The sequence below is a fragment of the Sparus aurata genome, chromosome 3, assembly GCF_900880675.1.
Source record: "Sparus aurata chromosome 3, fSpaAur1.1, whole genome shotgun sequence".
Classification (NCBI taxonomy): Eukaryota; Metazoa; Chordata; class Actinopteri; order Spariformes; family Sparidae; genus Sparus; species Sparus aurata.
Genome location: NC_044189.1, coordinates 11,468,063 through 11,483,608, shown reverse-complemented (window position 1 = coordinate 11,483,608; position 15,546 = coordinate 11,468,063). Strand labels below are relative to the sequence as shown.

At 40.9% G+C, this 15,546-nt stretch overlaps 1 protein-coding gene across 5 annotated transcripts in view; it reads left to right on the top strand.

Moving 5' to 3' along the window:
* The first annotated feature begins 1,073 nt into the window (after positions 1-1,073).
* celf3a (cugbp, Elav-like family member 3a) overlaps positions 1,074-15,546 on the top strand; it is a 56,958-nt gene continuing 42,485 nt past the window's right edge. For 3 of the 5 annotated variants that reach the window (XR_003983468.1, XM_030411503.1, XM_030411502.1), the window contains exon 1: positions 14,145-14,281. The gene's annotated coding sequence lies outside the window, so the exon portion shown is untranslated. Of the gene's footprint in view, positions 1,581-8,224; positions 8,355-8,555; positions 8,708-8,991; positions 9,045-9,739; positions 9,867-9,958; positions 10,135-10,634; positions 10,978-11,553; positions 11,752-11,901; positions 12,085-12,206; positions 14,282-15,546 lie in introns of those variants that run through there. The other 2 variants (XR_003983467.1, XR_003983466.1) reach the window with 1 other exon arrangement.

The following is a 15,546-nucleotide window of genomic DNA, read 5'->3' as shown; positions in this document are numbered from 1 at the left end:
CATTGATTTATCATAATTAAACACCCAGAGTCTGTAATACTTTGGTGGAATATTTGGCTATTCAAGGCAGATGAGTACATTTTTATAAAAAATGTGTGCTTTACATTAGTATATCCATATTATACTTATTTCCTATTCTATTCGACTGCCTATCAGGGGGCGACACCCTGCATTTTACAACACAACCTTTATTTGAAAAATACATTTACTCAGGTACCTCACTTACATACAATTTTCATGTGTAGTTTACTTGAGAATTCCCATTTTTCTCCTACTTTATACTTCAACTCAGCTACATTTTGGAGGCAAATATTGTATTTTTTCTCCTGCATTTAATTGATAACTTTAGTTAATAGTTATTTTAAAGAAAAAACACTGCATCAGAGCCAGTGCTATCTTAAATTATTTTATTTAATCGGCAATGGAATTTAAAAAAACACTGATTCTGAAAAATCTAAAAAAAAAGCAGAATATCAGATTTGATAATGGGTCAGATCATGGTTTACAGTAAATGCACACATGTTAATATATATTATTTACTTGTACCTCTGATAGTCAAGTATATTTTATATAAAATACTTTCACTTTTACTTAAGTATTACTTGTATTCATTGACCTTCACTTTTGACTTTTGGTTACTTTCAACAACATTTTGTATTGCTGCTTTTAATGTGAAAGGGATTAGAGAAGAAATTCAAAGTCAGAATTTTAATAGGTACAATATTAACTCAGAAATATTTATAATTTCCATAAATGAACAAACAAGCTGTTCTCAGAGGAAACACAGAACACTGCTTGAAGCTAGAAAGGTGGCAGGGTCCGCCAAATATAGACAAAGTAAGTAACAGTATGAAGTTGTGTTTTCCTTTAAGGTCAGTTTGTTTATTTGCTTTATTCAGCCATGAAAACAAAAGGGGTTTGTTTATGCATAAAAAACCGTACTTCTCCCCCGATTGATGCACTTCCTATTACTTTATATATCCAATAAAAACTATATGTTCCAATAAAACGCAGCAGGTGGCGCTAACAGATGTTGTCTTCCGCGCCGCTGGGTGGCGCCACACTGATGTCCTGTTTGCGGAAGTGAAGCCCGTCGCTCCACCAGCAACGAGTAAACAGACATCCAGGATGAATAGGATGTCGTAAGGCGCTAAGTTTTCCATGTTAACCGCCATAAACGATACGCAGCGACACAGAAACTCACGGTGGTTATTCCCTAAACACAGAAAGTGACTGGAAAGGGCGCACTGAACGTTAAAGCGTTTGTAACATTACAATGGCAGCCGAGCAGCGGAATAAGATGATGCCGGAGCTATGTTAAGCTAGCATGCTAAGCTAAATGCTAGCGACGGTCAAGCAAAGTTGGTTTTTGGAATGGTAGTGTGCAGCGCGAACTCCTCTGGACATGTCGGCCGGAGCAGGAGCCGCTTCAGGCGGCTCTCTAGAGTCAACGTTAGAGAGGAAGCTTCAGGGTGTCTCAAACACCATGGAGTCGATTCAAGGACTGTCAACGTGGTGCATCGATAACAAGAAGTACCACAGCCTGATTGTGCGACACTGGATGAAGTGCTTGAAGAAATGTAAGTAGTTTTACCTGTTAAACTGACAGTTGCTGCACTGGTTGTATATTGTGTTTTCATTTAGGTACAGCGATCGCAGTCCTCCTATGGTTGAAAGTAACTCTGAGATAATTTCTTCGGTTTTTTTTTCGGCTCACAAACTGAGAAGTTTGGCCTGGTTTGACACACCGAGGAAATGGCGTTTAATGAACGTGCGCTCCTCCTCCAGTCAGCCGTTGGCCAGTGCTAGCTACATGGAGACAAACTGTCAGTTGCTCTCAAGTGGGATTATTTCTTGCATTAGAAAATGTATTTATTTCTTTGTATAGTATATCTGCCTCACTGGTTGGCAGGAAAATCGAAACGTTTCGTTGCAGGGGATTTGGGGTTTTGCGACGTCAACTGCAGATGTCAAGTCGGGAATAGTGTCCCAGGGGCAATGCGTAAAAGAGTTTTTTTTTGGCATTTTGATCATGTGTCATAATTTTGTCTGTGAATTTGTCACAAGAACCTGACAGATACTCGATTTTAGCGGGGATGCCGATAACAATATTGAGTGGTGGAAAAAAAAAATCAGATTTGGATTAGCCAATATACATCAAATGTAAATAATGATCTGTCAAATGTACTTACCAAACACTTGTGACAAAGATGCAGTACTTAAAATTAGTTAAGGACATTGGGATATCAGTGCATATCTACAGGTGCATTGATATTCAGTATAAAGTCCAATTAAATGTTGCATTACTTTTGGGCACCAAAACAGTAAACAGTGTTTCTCCTAGGTTTTTTTGTTGGCGGGGTGGTATCCGGGGGGGTATCCGGGGGGGGGGCTCGTCTGGCTGAAAATGTTTTACATTGAAAATTTACATTCAGCGACTCCTCAAACCTCAAGGTAATGAATAGTACAATTTAATTTAATTAAAACACAACAAAACAACATTAACAAAACAGAAACACTTAATTGAAGGGCTGGGCTGTGCGGGGCTGAGCTGGACAGGACAGGTTAGGTAGGGGCTGGGATTTTTTGTGAGTCCGGCAGATCCTACAGAACATTCCTGAATTAAAAAAAAAAAAAAATATATATATATATATATATATATATATATATTATAATCTATTTAAAAATTTAGCCATCAATACAAGGCCAGCTGACTTGCTATCTTGCAAGGATCATACAAGCTGGCTTACATAAGATAATAATAACAGCTGTTTAAAGTTTTGTTTTGATTAATTCGGCGCTACCCAAGCCAGCCGTAGTAAGTAACGCACTTCTGGTCATTTTCACAAAAATAAAACACCCGTTGTCCTTTAATTATAAAGAAAACCATAAGGATAGAATTTGCGCTTTTATTTTATAAACAGGAAGCAAACCTCCCCTCGCTATGGCTAACTTGAAACCGCCGTAACTCTGTTTTAAATTCCGCTATAGCGCCGGTAACATCAAGTTTTAAAGCTTGTTCGTGTGAGAAAGTAGCCGTTTAGTTCCCCGTTTAGTTCCCCGTTGTGCCGCCAGTTTACCCAAATAACGCTTGTTTGCACATTTGCTCCGACGTGGTGGGAGAAGTCCAGACCAGCCGCACCTGTAGCGGAGCGGCGGAGCAGCCCAGCCCGGGTCTGCTGAGGTGATCTGCGGTCAGAACTTCACCGTCATACCGGTAGAAGAACACGAGCCGATTAATTTACCTGCAGCTTTTTGGAGATTAAACACGGGCTGGATAGCTTCATTTCGGAAGATAAATGTAGGTCTCATAGATTAAAATAAACATCTGTGGCAGCTACGTTAGCTTATTTGAATGAAAAGTGTAAAATGTAAATAGCATCCGACAGTATGCAGAGAAACAGACATCAAGCGCGGGTTGGCGCCTAGATTTTCACGTTTTTCAAGGGGGGCGGGGCCCGCGTTAGCGGGGCGGGCCGCCCCTCCAACAGAATGGTAGGGGAAACACTGGTAAATGTCCTATCATCCCTAACTAATTTTGAGTAGTGTATGTAACAGAGGCTGTTTTACAGCTTAACAAAAAAATAGTATACTGTCTAAAATGACATCTGTGCACTAAAACAGCAAACTTCACTGGGAATTTGATAATTATGTATCACCAAAGCATCTTTTTTCTGTAGTATAATCTTGAGAAAAAGTTTACATATTGGTGCATATTGGATAGTACATACGCCCATATAGATATATCTGTGGGAGGCCAGCATATGGTCAGATAATATTAGCCAACCAAGTATTGGTTGAGCTGTAATTTGCACCGCCGAAGTACTGGGACAAGTGGGCCCTTAGACCTGCATTATTAAGTTGTCTCGTATAGGGTTCCTCTGTCCAAATCTAATGGAACAACTCCTATTATTTAAGTTTATATTGTGCTCACCTTGGTGCTTTTACTAAATTAAGTTGTGTTTCATCAAATAACCTTCAACTCACTGACATGCAGGAAAACCTATTGCCACATACGATATAAGTATGATAATACTAGTTGGTTCCTGGGCCTCTGTGCAAAATATATCAAAGTTCTTGATGGAAACTTGGAGTCAAGAGTAGCTAAAAGCAAATTTGTTTCTCGTGTGCTACTCTATTCAGATGAGGAAGATAGCTGTCATGTTGTTTAAGTAATCTAATTTTTTGAAACATATTGTCAGAAAAATTGCTCTGTAGTGCTTTGACTTATCAATTCACCTAAACCATCTTCATATTTTTTTCAGAGCAACAGAACGTTGGCTCAGTTTTTGATAATTGATTGTTTTATCTAAAAAACAAAACAAAAAATGCAAGGCATTTGTAGTTGATAATACAAATAACCTGCAGCACTACTCTTAATGCTTTCCTTGACGTACTGGGCAATAGCAGAGAGGGTGCTAGAGAACCATTAATAGACTTGATATTCACTGAAGCATGAAAATCATCTTGGCAAAGCACTTACAAATTTAGATGCAAATGTCTAAATATTGCTATGATCCTATTACAGATGTGATCAAGGTCTATCTGCGAATGTAAAGTGCATTTCCTTGTCTCTGTACTGTCTCTGTCTCTTGTACTGTGCACAATGACATTAAAGTTGAATCTAACTTAATCTAATCTAAAGGAAAGAATTGGTCATATCATTGATGGATCAACCAAATTTGCAAATGTACATTTTCCATTTCCTATTAGATACTTTTTTTTCTTATAACATAATAGCAGTCTTTAGCTTTCACCAGCATCATACCTTGTATGACATTGTTTCTGTTGAATTGTGATCCTCAATCAATTATGTCTTTGTATCTGCTTCTGTTCGTAGTTCTTAGCTTTGTGTAACTTGAGCTTTGTGGCTTTCTTTGTGTGAACAAAGGGCAAGAGATGAACCTAAGGACTCCTTGTAAAGTTTGACACTGGTATTAAGCTGAGCGAGATACCTAGGCACATTCTGTCACCCCAACCAGTGTGTGAATTTATTAACAGTAACAGGTGGTGCTTCAGTCTGCGGCTGCTGTGTGGTGTTCTACAAAGCTGTCTTGTTGTTGGCCTTGCTAGTTGTTTACTGGATTAAATATGTTTGTTTGCTCAAAAACATATTTCATTAGTTGTTGCTACAAGATCTGACAATATTAACTTGTTAACCCGAGTTTTCAGTATATGTTATAAAGTCGATCAGCTGTGGTATATAAGAGGCCTGGTGCTGGTACAAAACCTTTTTGGTTTTTTTGGTTTTCTTTCTTTATGTAAAACAACATTTCTTTGATGTGTTGCTGTTTTGATGTTCCAAAACCGTTTCTGTGTTGTTCACTTCCCCTGTAGCGGTAGATAAGGGATTTTATTACAGGCGTCTATGCTAAGGCTGGCTGTCTGACTTTGGTTTTATTGACAAACTCCAATTTCATGGAGTTTGTCAATACTCGGAGGTGGCCGTACCTCACTATTGTTTGTTTTTCTCTCAGCTTGTGTTTAAAGTTGTGTGTTCAGTCAGTTAAAATGCAGTGTGACTGAGACTTTGTTTGCCTTTGTTCAGCTGGATCACACATTGGACTATCAAAAGTCTACGTAATACATACATGTAACAGTTTACCTTGCACTAATTTGAAAGGGATGTCTTTACTGGGGGAAGTATTTTGATGAACTCTTCAAGGATAAGTTCATGCAAAAATGAAAATCAGTCATTATCTACTCACCCATGCTGGAAAGTCATTGTAGTCCACAAAACATTGCTGGAGCTTCACAACAAAACAGTGTTGCAGCATTCTCCTAAATTACTTAAGTACATGGGGACTTCGGTAAAACGTACAAACAAACTGGAACCCCACCTACACAATTGGTTCATACAATTTGTTCAGTGTAATCCAAGTCTTTGGAAGCCCCAAGATCTCAAACTGATTTGAAAAGACATTATTTACAACCTTTCTAAAGTCAAAATCTTCACTGTAGCTGCTAAGATAAGAGATTAGCAAGCACCCCATCCTACAAGGGTGCACAAGCTCAACCATGCATTAAGGGGTTTAAATAATGTTGTTTCATATCTGTTTGATCTCAGGGCTTCTGGAAACTCGGATTACGTCAGATGAGTCATGTGAGCTGTATGAAGCCATTTTATTGTTGTTTCTTTCAGTTGTTTCTTAACTTTATGAAACCGCATCTACTTGAGTTGTTTAGGATAATTCTGCAATGCTGTTTAGCTGTGACGCAACAGAAATGTTTTGTGGACTATTTGATTTACCTGACGTTTCATCGGCACGAGGTTGGATTGATAATGACTGAATTGAAATTTTTCGCTGGACTTTTATTTTTAAGCAGCTACAAGGAACTTTCCTTTTTTTTTGATTCTGGCGCCTCCTGTGTCTAAAAGATCTTGATCTGGTTAGTGCGTGCAAACCTTTTGGTAGTGAATAAAGGACAGATGTAGGTCACTAAATATATTATAAAGGAAAATCTCCTTTTGCTTCCTTTTAACTAACATACTACATCTATAACGTACTCAAAGTTTGCCTGGTAAAATGCAACGATTGACTCCTTTGGTCTGCGTGCTGTAAATCAAGGAATCTGACATAATGACAGACATTAAAAATAATTCAATAGAAGTAGCCAATCTTCGCACAAGTGGTTGCATTCGCTTAAGTTGGTCAGATGGAGGCATCAGTATTAAAATGAGACTGTTTCAAAACTAGTTTAAAATTCCTTGTTGTATTTTTAAATGCAAATGACTGACAGTAGAGAACATATTGATTTTAGGGTTGACCCAATAGGATTAACAAATTATATTTTTATAGTCAAAATTTTGCAATTCTTGAAGTCTGCGCTTTGTCCAAGATATGCAGTTTCTTTCTATCATTTGGAGGATTTATTAAGCAACTTATTGGAAACTTTTTTTTTATGAAAAATGTAATGGTCTGCTGAAACAAATTGATTTTGAAGATTTGATTTTTCACCCTTTGTTAAAATATTTTCTGACCGGATAGCTGCATTATGCAATTGAGGTATTTGGTTCTTTGTGTGCATTAATACAAAAGTTTTGTAATGAATGGTGTAAAGTATAAATAAGTATTGATTTTGTGTCTTCACCAGAAAATGAATATCATGTTGGCACCAGTATCAAAAAACACATTCTCTAGTTATACTCCTTGTTATTTCGGTCTCCTCTCTGTTGTTATCAGAGAAACATGAATCACTATTTGTGATGATGTTCTAATGTTATGTTGCATGATCTGATGTTGGCTAAATGTCAGATATCAATTGACTTTATGTTCTCTTAGATAACAATACTTCATTAATGTGTATGTATATCTATCCGTTTATAGGTTACTTTGATTAGTTTATCATTATCTTTACTTTATGATTAATGATACCATCATTTCAGATATACAACTTAAAAAATACTAAGATTTCTTTACATTTCTCATTTACCATCATTATAAAATTAATATTGTTTGTTTATTCCATGTTGTGAAGGGCTCATTGCGTGGGTAAAAAAAACAGCCTTCATTAAAACTTATAAAACACAAGTCTAAAAGTTAGAGAGCAAAATAGTAGTATGCATTTAAATGACCGATGAAGACCTATGTTGATCTTATGTGCCTTAGATTGATTTTGACGGAAACTCACATATTCTATTTTATATCAAGACTATATTTCAAACATGCAAATGAGCCCCTCACAAGATTGAGTAAGCAGGGTGCACTGGATGTTTCCAAGGAGTACCTGTATGTGATCACCATAACGTCTTGCTGTCTTAAAATGTGTCTGTGTTTGGCTGGTAGGCTGAATAATTAGGTTACTAACCTAACTCATTTGGTAAGCTTCTGATAATGAGAGCTGGATGCTTGTCTTTTCGACATTTTACAAACGCTTCAGAGCTTCACCTGTTGACATTGGAATTTGGCATCCAAGATAGTATTCGTAAAAAGGAGATGTTTGGTTGGCTGCATTAAAAAAACAAAGACTGACAAAGAGAGCGGGAAATTGAGCTTCTCTGTGGCGTTTTTAAGTAGTCAAATGAAACATAACTATTAAATCAAGCGAGGGAGCATGTTTGCTCCGCATGGACAAATTTGATCCCGTGAGTACAGGGCTGTTGGTGCATGCAATCCCGCTCACTGAAACTTGAAACCCCCCCCTAAAATGGGCCTTTTCAGGGTCTCCTCCCTCAGCAGAATCACATAGTCTCTAACATTAATGTCTCTCTTTCCTCTGACAGCTGAATCCCCACACAGGCTCAACCTTATCTACCTGGCCAACGATATCATTCAGAACTGTAAAAGGAAAAATGCCATTGTTTACCGCACGGCATTTGCAGAGGTGCTTCGAGATGCCTTCCAGCTGGTCAAGTAAGTTAGATGGCAAAATCACTGCCTTTCTTAATCTTTTGTCTTTTGCTTTTGTTTCTCGCTTTCTCTGTCCCCTCTGTCTTAGCTTTTGTTTTATTCACTCAAAGAAGTTCCTCACTCATAAATAAATTTAATTCGTTGTTACAACAAAAACATATAAATCTCTTGGTTCACAGCGTAACCCTCTTGTTTTTTCTCCAGCCTTGATGGTGACCCTAAGGTTATTAAATCAGTGGAGAGGATATTGTCCATCTGGGAGGAGAGGGGAGTGTATTCAGGGACACTGATTACTGAACTCAAGAGTATCTTAGTCAAAGAGGAGTCACCTCCTGAGACACCCGTGGAGCAAAAAAGTAAGTGTGTTTATTCATTTATTTTCTTAATTTCTTTTTCTTTTTTATTTCTATCAGTAGTTGTGCAAAGTTCTTGAAACTGATTTCATACAGACTGTGCATCCATAGTGGTAATGTTCGTCAGAATATGCTGTTCTACTGAATATTTCATTCTTATGTATTTCTGTTTTTACATTTCTGACAGTTGTATGTAGATTTACAGTCCTTACAGTCTTTTCTTTTATCTAAATGCTTGGTACATTACTTTGATGTGATGTCTAATTTTCATTCTTATCTTCTTGAAGCTCCAGTTGAGTCTAAAGCAGATCTACGGTCCAAGGTTCTTGCAGAGTTTGTGGTAAGCAAGAAACTGTTTTAAGCTGGATGTGACACACTGGATGCTTGTGCAGCACTGCTGCGTGGCTTTACCTCTTGCTTTTCATTCAGGCGTCCATGTTAACAGGTTAGATGAGATGTAATAGATTGGGTTCTCACACACGTGCCTGGCATGGCTGCTGTGTCACGTGATCCAGAGCCTTTTTCTGTTTTTTTTTTCAGAGAACTGCGACACGTGCACGGTTCTCTGCAAAAATAGGCCTGAAAACGACCTGTACACAGTCATATGGACATCATACCATCGTTTTACTACAGTTTTAATGCCTGTATCTGTTGAATATTTAACAGACTTAATAGAGAACTCACACATCAGGTGAGGGGCAGTTTCCTACTTTCACTTTTCTTTTACTTCCTCTCCCTCCCTCCCTCCCTCCCTCCCTCTCTTTCCCCCGCATGCTTTCTCGCTCATTGAAAAGAGGATAAAGGAAAATCACGTTATCATATTTATTGATGATTATCAAAGACAAACTCCATGTAAACAGGCAGAAACCTTGCTGCAGCAGCAACGCACAAATGCAAATGAGCAGCAGCAGCAGCAGCTTGGCAATGTAGCCATCGCTCAGTACACAGGCATCCAGTGTGTTCAACCTGTTAATTGTACTCTTTTCCTCCTTTACTCAAACATTGTGTTGACCTTGCATTGTGGCTCTGCTTCAGCCTCAGGCACTAATGGATGAACTGTCCAAGTACAAGAGATCTGTGGAGGAGGTTGACATGAGAGAAAAACAACTGGCAGCTATGAGGGTTGACATCTGCAGCTCTGTGGCCCTTAAGAAGCTCAAAGGTACCTGCTTTATTCACCTTCTAACCTGTTGTACTGCAACACACAGATCATCAGTGGTTCTTGTGTCATCCTGACATGCTCAATTCTTACAGATAAGGCCGGAGGAAAGAAGTTTTCCAAGGACTTTGAGGAAGGAAGTGCACAACTACAGGAGTTTGTCAAGTTCCTTGACAAACAATGCAAAGCAGGGCCTCCTCTAATGGAGGCCCTCAGCAGCGCAGATATCTTCTACGAGATGCAGTACAAGGAGGTCAAGATTGTTGCCAATGTGAGTGACAAATGTATTTGTAGTCAGATGTTTGTTGTATTACATACGGTTAATTTCTTCATCATAAGAAACTTTTTTTAAGCTCCGGCCCTCTATGGGTGAAGGATTCATACAGAAGTGAGTTGTTGTTGGTAGACAACAGTGGAAAGAATTAAAGAAAGAATTTTGGAGTTTACATAGAAGAACTGCCAGCAAGAATTTATTCAGAGGTCATGGCTGACCATTTTACTAACATTTCTAACAAATCAACGCACAAGATTTCAGGGTCAGCTTAGCCAGGAGCTGTTTTGTTTATGTTGTTATTTGTCAGTCTCACTACTTGCACAGAACATGTAGGGGACCAACTTGGAACACTTTTAGCGGTGCATTTATGAAACTGAAATAACAGGGAAAATAAATTCAAATTAAGGTCACCAGATCTGTTGTGGATTGAATAATAAGCAATTGGTAGGCCAATTTAACTGGTCATGTACTGACAATTCATTACCTCTCCTCTCTAGGCCTACCAGACATTTGCAAACAGGGTGTCCCACCTTAAGCGCAAGCTGGATGCCCTGAAGGCCAACTTGCCAGACCTGGACGACTCACCCATCCCCTCACCCTCTGCAGATGCACCGTCACCAACTGGCTCAGAGTCCCCTTTTCATGGTCTGGAATTGGCTGACCCCGATCCAGATCTTGATGGCTCGGCTATGGAGGATGAGGCAGAGCCACCGGCACCGAGCCCTCTGTCCTCGCCAGGAGGATCTCCCAAACGCATGGAGACACTTGGGCAGAATGACAATCGTGAAGTGGAAGACATGGAGCTTTCTGATGAAGAAATGGACAGCGTGGGTATAATCGGTAAGGATTGGTCTTAATGACTAACTGCACAGTGAAAATGTGCTAAAATGATGAGAATGAGAAACAACAGCAAAAATAGGCAGGTAAAGACACTGACTCTGCTGTAAACTGAATATTGGCTTAACCATTTTCTGGCATTTTATTGAGAAATGATGGAGAGTGAATCGAAAACATAATAAGTTCAATTAATTGCTAATTAAAGTAGTTGTTTCGAGCTTAATCTCTTATTAGAAGGAAAGATTTTTCGTCATTGTAATGCGAGCATTTAAAGAAGTTCTGTATCTTTTTTTTAGCTCCATTTTTTTGGATAGTTGACTTGTGTGTCACGATTTTTCACAGACAGCTGGTGAGACTACGTTTCAGTGTTCTTGGCAGCATGTTCCCCAAAATTTCTTGGCAGTGACTTGCCCGGTTCCAAAAATGATCTGCACTTGTAGAAAATCAATGACAACAGGAATTGTGTTGCATTCTAAAAACGAGTCTCAACTATGCATGTCTTGTTTCGTTCCAAAAAGTGTATATTTGATAGCGCCCAAACCCTCTCTCATTGCCCTCCCTGACATATTTTCTCCTCAGTCGAAGACCAGATCAAATCCACCAACTCGGAAGTGTCTACTCCACTCCCTGCAAAACCTGAGCCATCAGTGATAACAGAGCAGCGTATCACACAGGTCACACCTCCTGTAGTGCCTTCTGCAGCAGCTTTGGAAAGTGTTGATCTGGCTAAAATAGGCTCAATCCTCAACAGTTTAAGCTCAGTCATGAAGAACACAGGTGAGTGTTTGTGACTATTTTGAAGACTGAATAACTGGGGACTGAATAAGTCTGAGTTCCAATGAACGTTGTTTTTGATTACCGTTTTTTGGTTATAAATGTGGTTTAAGTGATTTGTAATTAAGGTGATTGTCTGTCTCGGTCTTGCAGGACCATCAGTGGAGAGTCCACCTGCAGCAGCCCCTGCTCTGTCCTCATTGAAGACCACACCTGCTGCACCTGTGGCCGCTCAGGATCCCAGTTCACTGGTAAACCTTCTTTCTGAGGTCGATATGAGTCCTGCAGACCTCCTCGGTGCTCTCTCCAAAGTCCAGGGCCAGGGCAGCTTTGATGGTGAGAATAAGGATTCCTTCACTTATTTTGAGAAAATAAATAAATAAATGATTTTTTTCCACTCATTTAAAGTAGCAAGCTGGCATAAAACACATTTCTGCGTTCTCCCTTTCTTCACTTAGGCATCACTTCTCTCCTGAGCAGCCCAGCTACAAATGTCTCCTCAGACTCCTCCAGTACAGGCAAGGTTCCACCTTCTCCCTCATCCACATCTGCATCAGCAGTGCCCTCTCAGGGCCCGTCTCTCTCCTCTGTTACACCTTCAAGCAGCTCCACTATGAGGCAGAGCACAAGCTCACACAAACCCCCTCAGGCATCCAACCCAGCCTCTGCCCTGGTCCAAGCTCTCCATACAGACATGGAGTTGACAATAGAGCCTGAAACGTCCTTGTCTTCCAAGAGTTTAGAGTCTAAAATCCACAGCTTCCTGCAGGGGAACCCAGCTTTTAGTGCATTTGACTTGGATTTCTCTTCACAACCAGTGCAGGGAGGGGATACCCTCAGTCCAGTAACTGCGGCAGACACGCAGGGTGGGACTCCAGTGCGGGACGAGGGCGGAGGCACACCAACTCAAGATGAGATCATGGACAAGCCTGCTGTAGCTCCGTTAATTTCCAACACAAATCAGCCATCTATTGGAGAAACTTTTGAAACGGCTCCTGTTGCATACCAGAACAACAGTCAGCAGAAGCCCAACAATTCCCAACAGCAAGCTCACCTGCCGCCAGATAAGGCTCAAAACGGGCAGGTCTACCAACCGTACCCATATGGCAAACAGGAGATGTCGGAGCACGGCATCACTGCACCTGTTGCACATTACCAGCAGATTTCTGCAGAAACTGGAGGGCCAGTGCCTGGAGAAAGAGCCCCGGGCATTGCCAATAGCACACAGACAGCTGAAGGCTTTCAGCGGGGTAGAGAAAGAGGTTGGTATGGTGATGTTTACCCAGAGGGGAACTCTCAGCAACCCGGAGGCTACAATGTGATGGTCCCTGGGGGCGCTGGAGAAAACAAGACATCAGGACTTTATCCATACCAAGTCATGCAACCTCATGAGTTAGGATCCCAGCAGGGCGCCTCTGCACCACCTGATTACTTCAGAAACAACCTGCCCCCTATCCCGAAGTTCCCTCCACCTCCTCATAGTTTTAAGGTACCTCCTCCTGTCCCCAGCGGTGCGATGATTCCCCAAGCACAGCAGCCAATGCCCCGCACAAACACAGGGGAGGCGCATGGGTCCGGAGTCAATAGTGTCATCAGTGGGATGGTGGTCCACGACCATCAACACAAATCCATGTTTCATTCAGATGATCCACCGTATGACCGACCTCGCCCTCCTCACCCTCCTCAACCCAAGGATTTCCACCCTCCTCACCCTGAGGATTTACGTCATCACCCAGAGAATTTGCATTACCAAGAGGAACCCGAGTTTTACCACGATGACCACCGCCGTCCCGATGCCCCCTTCTTTCAAGAGGAGCCTTACCACCACACAGAGGAACCATATTACAGGCCAGGCAGCCCTCCACAGCACTACCCCAGAGTTCGAGCGCGTCTGACTCCCCCTCTCTCACCCTCAGAGGACCCTTACTTCGCACACGACTTCCAACGTCACAGCCCTCCTCCTCCGCACTATGCTCCACGGAGACCCCCACCTCATCATGAAATACGTCATCCTGGTATGCGGCCTCCACTTCGGCCTCCACTTCGGCCTCCCCACTCAGCACACCACCCGCACCCCAGAGGACCCCCACGTGCACCATTTCCTCGGTTCCACGGCCCCGATCCAAGGATGAGAGGCAAACGCCCAGGCCCAAGAGGAGGGGGGCCAATGTTCGCGCCAAAAAGACCATTTCCACCCCCACGATACTGACCATACATGTAGCTTTGAACTCTTTAAAAACACTGTGGATGTCATGAAGGCGGGGGCAGGACTTTAAGACTTGTAATTTCCTCGGCGTTGAGCCCCACACCGGTCATAAAAGTCTGAAATGGAAAATGTGTGTGGTGCAAGGTGGGCACCAGGAGACAAAGTTAGACTGGAGAAGAATTAATTCAGCAGCTGCCAGGAGAAAAACAAACAGCGAAGAGCATGGAGGAGAACTAGAGACAACACCACGAGATGTAAAAGAGGTCGGAGGCTCTGAGAGGGCTGCTGAGCTGAAGAGCGAAGACAGAAGATTAAAGAAAATAAGAGGTGGATATATATAATTCACTTTTTGTGTTATTTGCTCCAGTATGAAGCATTGCATTAAGTATGTAATTTAGTGTCAGTTTTTTAGAGGTCAGAGTGTGTGCATGTTATGCGTGTGAGCATGCGGTCGAGTCTAAATCAACCAGTCCCAGATTTTGTATCCCAAGCTAATTTTTTGCTAAGAGAGCGAGAAAAAGAATGTAGTCGATGCAATGTTTCTGCTGTTATTGAGTTTTTCAGTGAGCAATTTTTCTTCTTCCACGTCAGCAGTACTATCGCAGTAACTTTTTGCTAAAGCGTTAATTTAAATTTCACCTGATAAACAGAGTGTATGTTATAGAATTTATGTTCCTTCTACAATACACGTTTGTTCCAGCTCCGAATGTTATATTTGTAAAGCGATGCACTCTTTCACGGCGCAAGATCCCTTTCGTCGTTAGTTTTCCGTCTCGCAAAGCTCCTTGAAAGGAGAGCGGCACAAGTCTAAGCGATGGGAGAAAGACGTGTGAGAGTAATTTTTTTCAGCCTCCAACACCGAAGCAGACGAAGTGCATTTTTGGAGGGGATGAAGATACTCGGCTTCAGTTTCATTTTACTTGTACTGACTAATAAAAATCTGAGTTTGAAAAACTGTGTTGTTTTTTTCCTTTCCTCTGATCCTGTTGCACCACTGCTTTGCTGCTCATCTGCTATACAGGCCGAAACTTGTCCATCACCAGAGAAATTAGCATACCTATGTCTCTTTGAAGTCCAGTAAAGTAAGCACAGGTTGCATCACACAGTTTCATGCGTTTTGTAGAATTATATGCTATTTGAGGTCAATATTTAATCACTGTTTTAATACTCAAACATATTTTTTAAAAAGTCTTAAAGAAGTGTTTGATCCACCAAAGTGTTTGTAAGCTGTCCAGAGTAGGTTGCTATTGCCATGCAACATTATTCCAGAAAGGGGAAATTAACTCCTCTAAATGAGGCACATTTACTGCATTTGAAACATTAACTAGTTATATTTTTGTAGCATTTAGGTACTTCCTGTTCCTGCCAAAAAGGCAGCCGTTTCTGTTAAGGATAGTGTATTGAACTACTTTGACATGTCACATGAAAAGCCTGTGCGCAGGTGCCTATTTGATACTAGTGAGTTTGTTTAATTGGTCATTTCATAAAATCTCAAGCATTTTCATTGGCTTCCTCAGACTTCAGTTAACTGACTGTAAATGTCTGTATAGTTACTTGGTGTTGTCAGTCGTAGAAAACGGATGAGTCTTGCG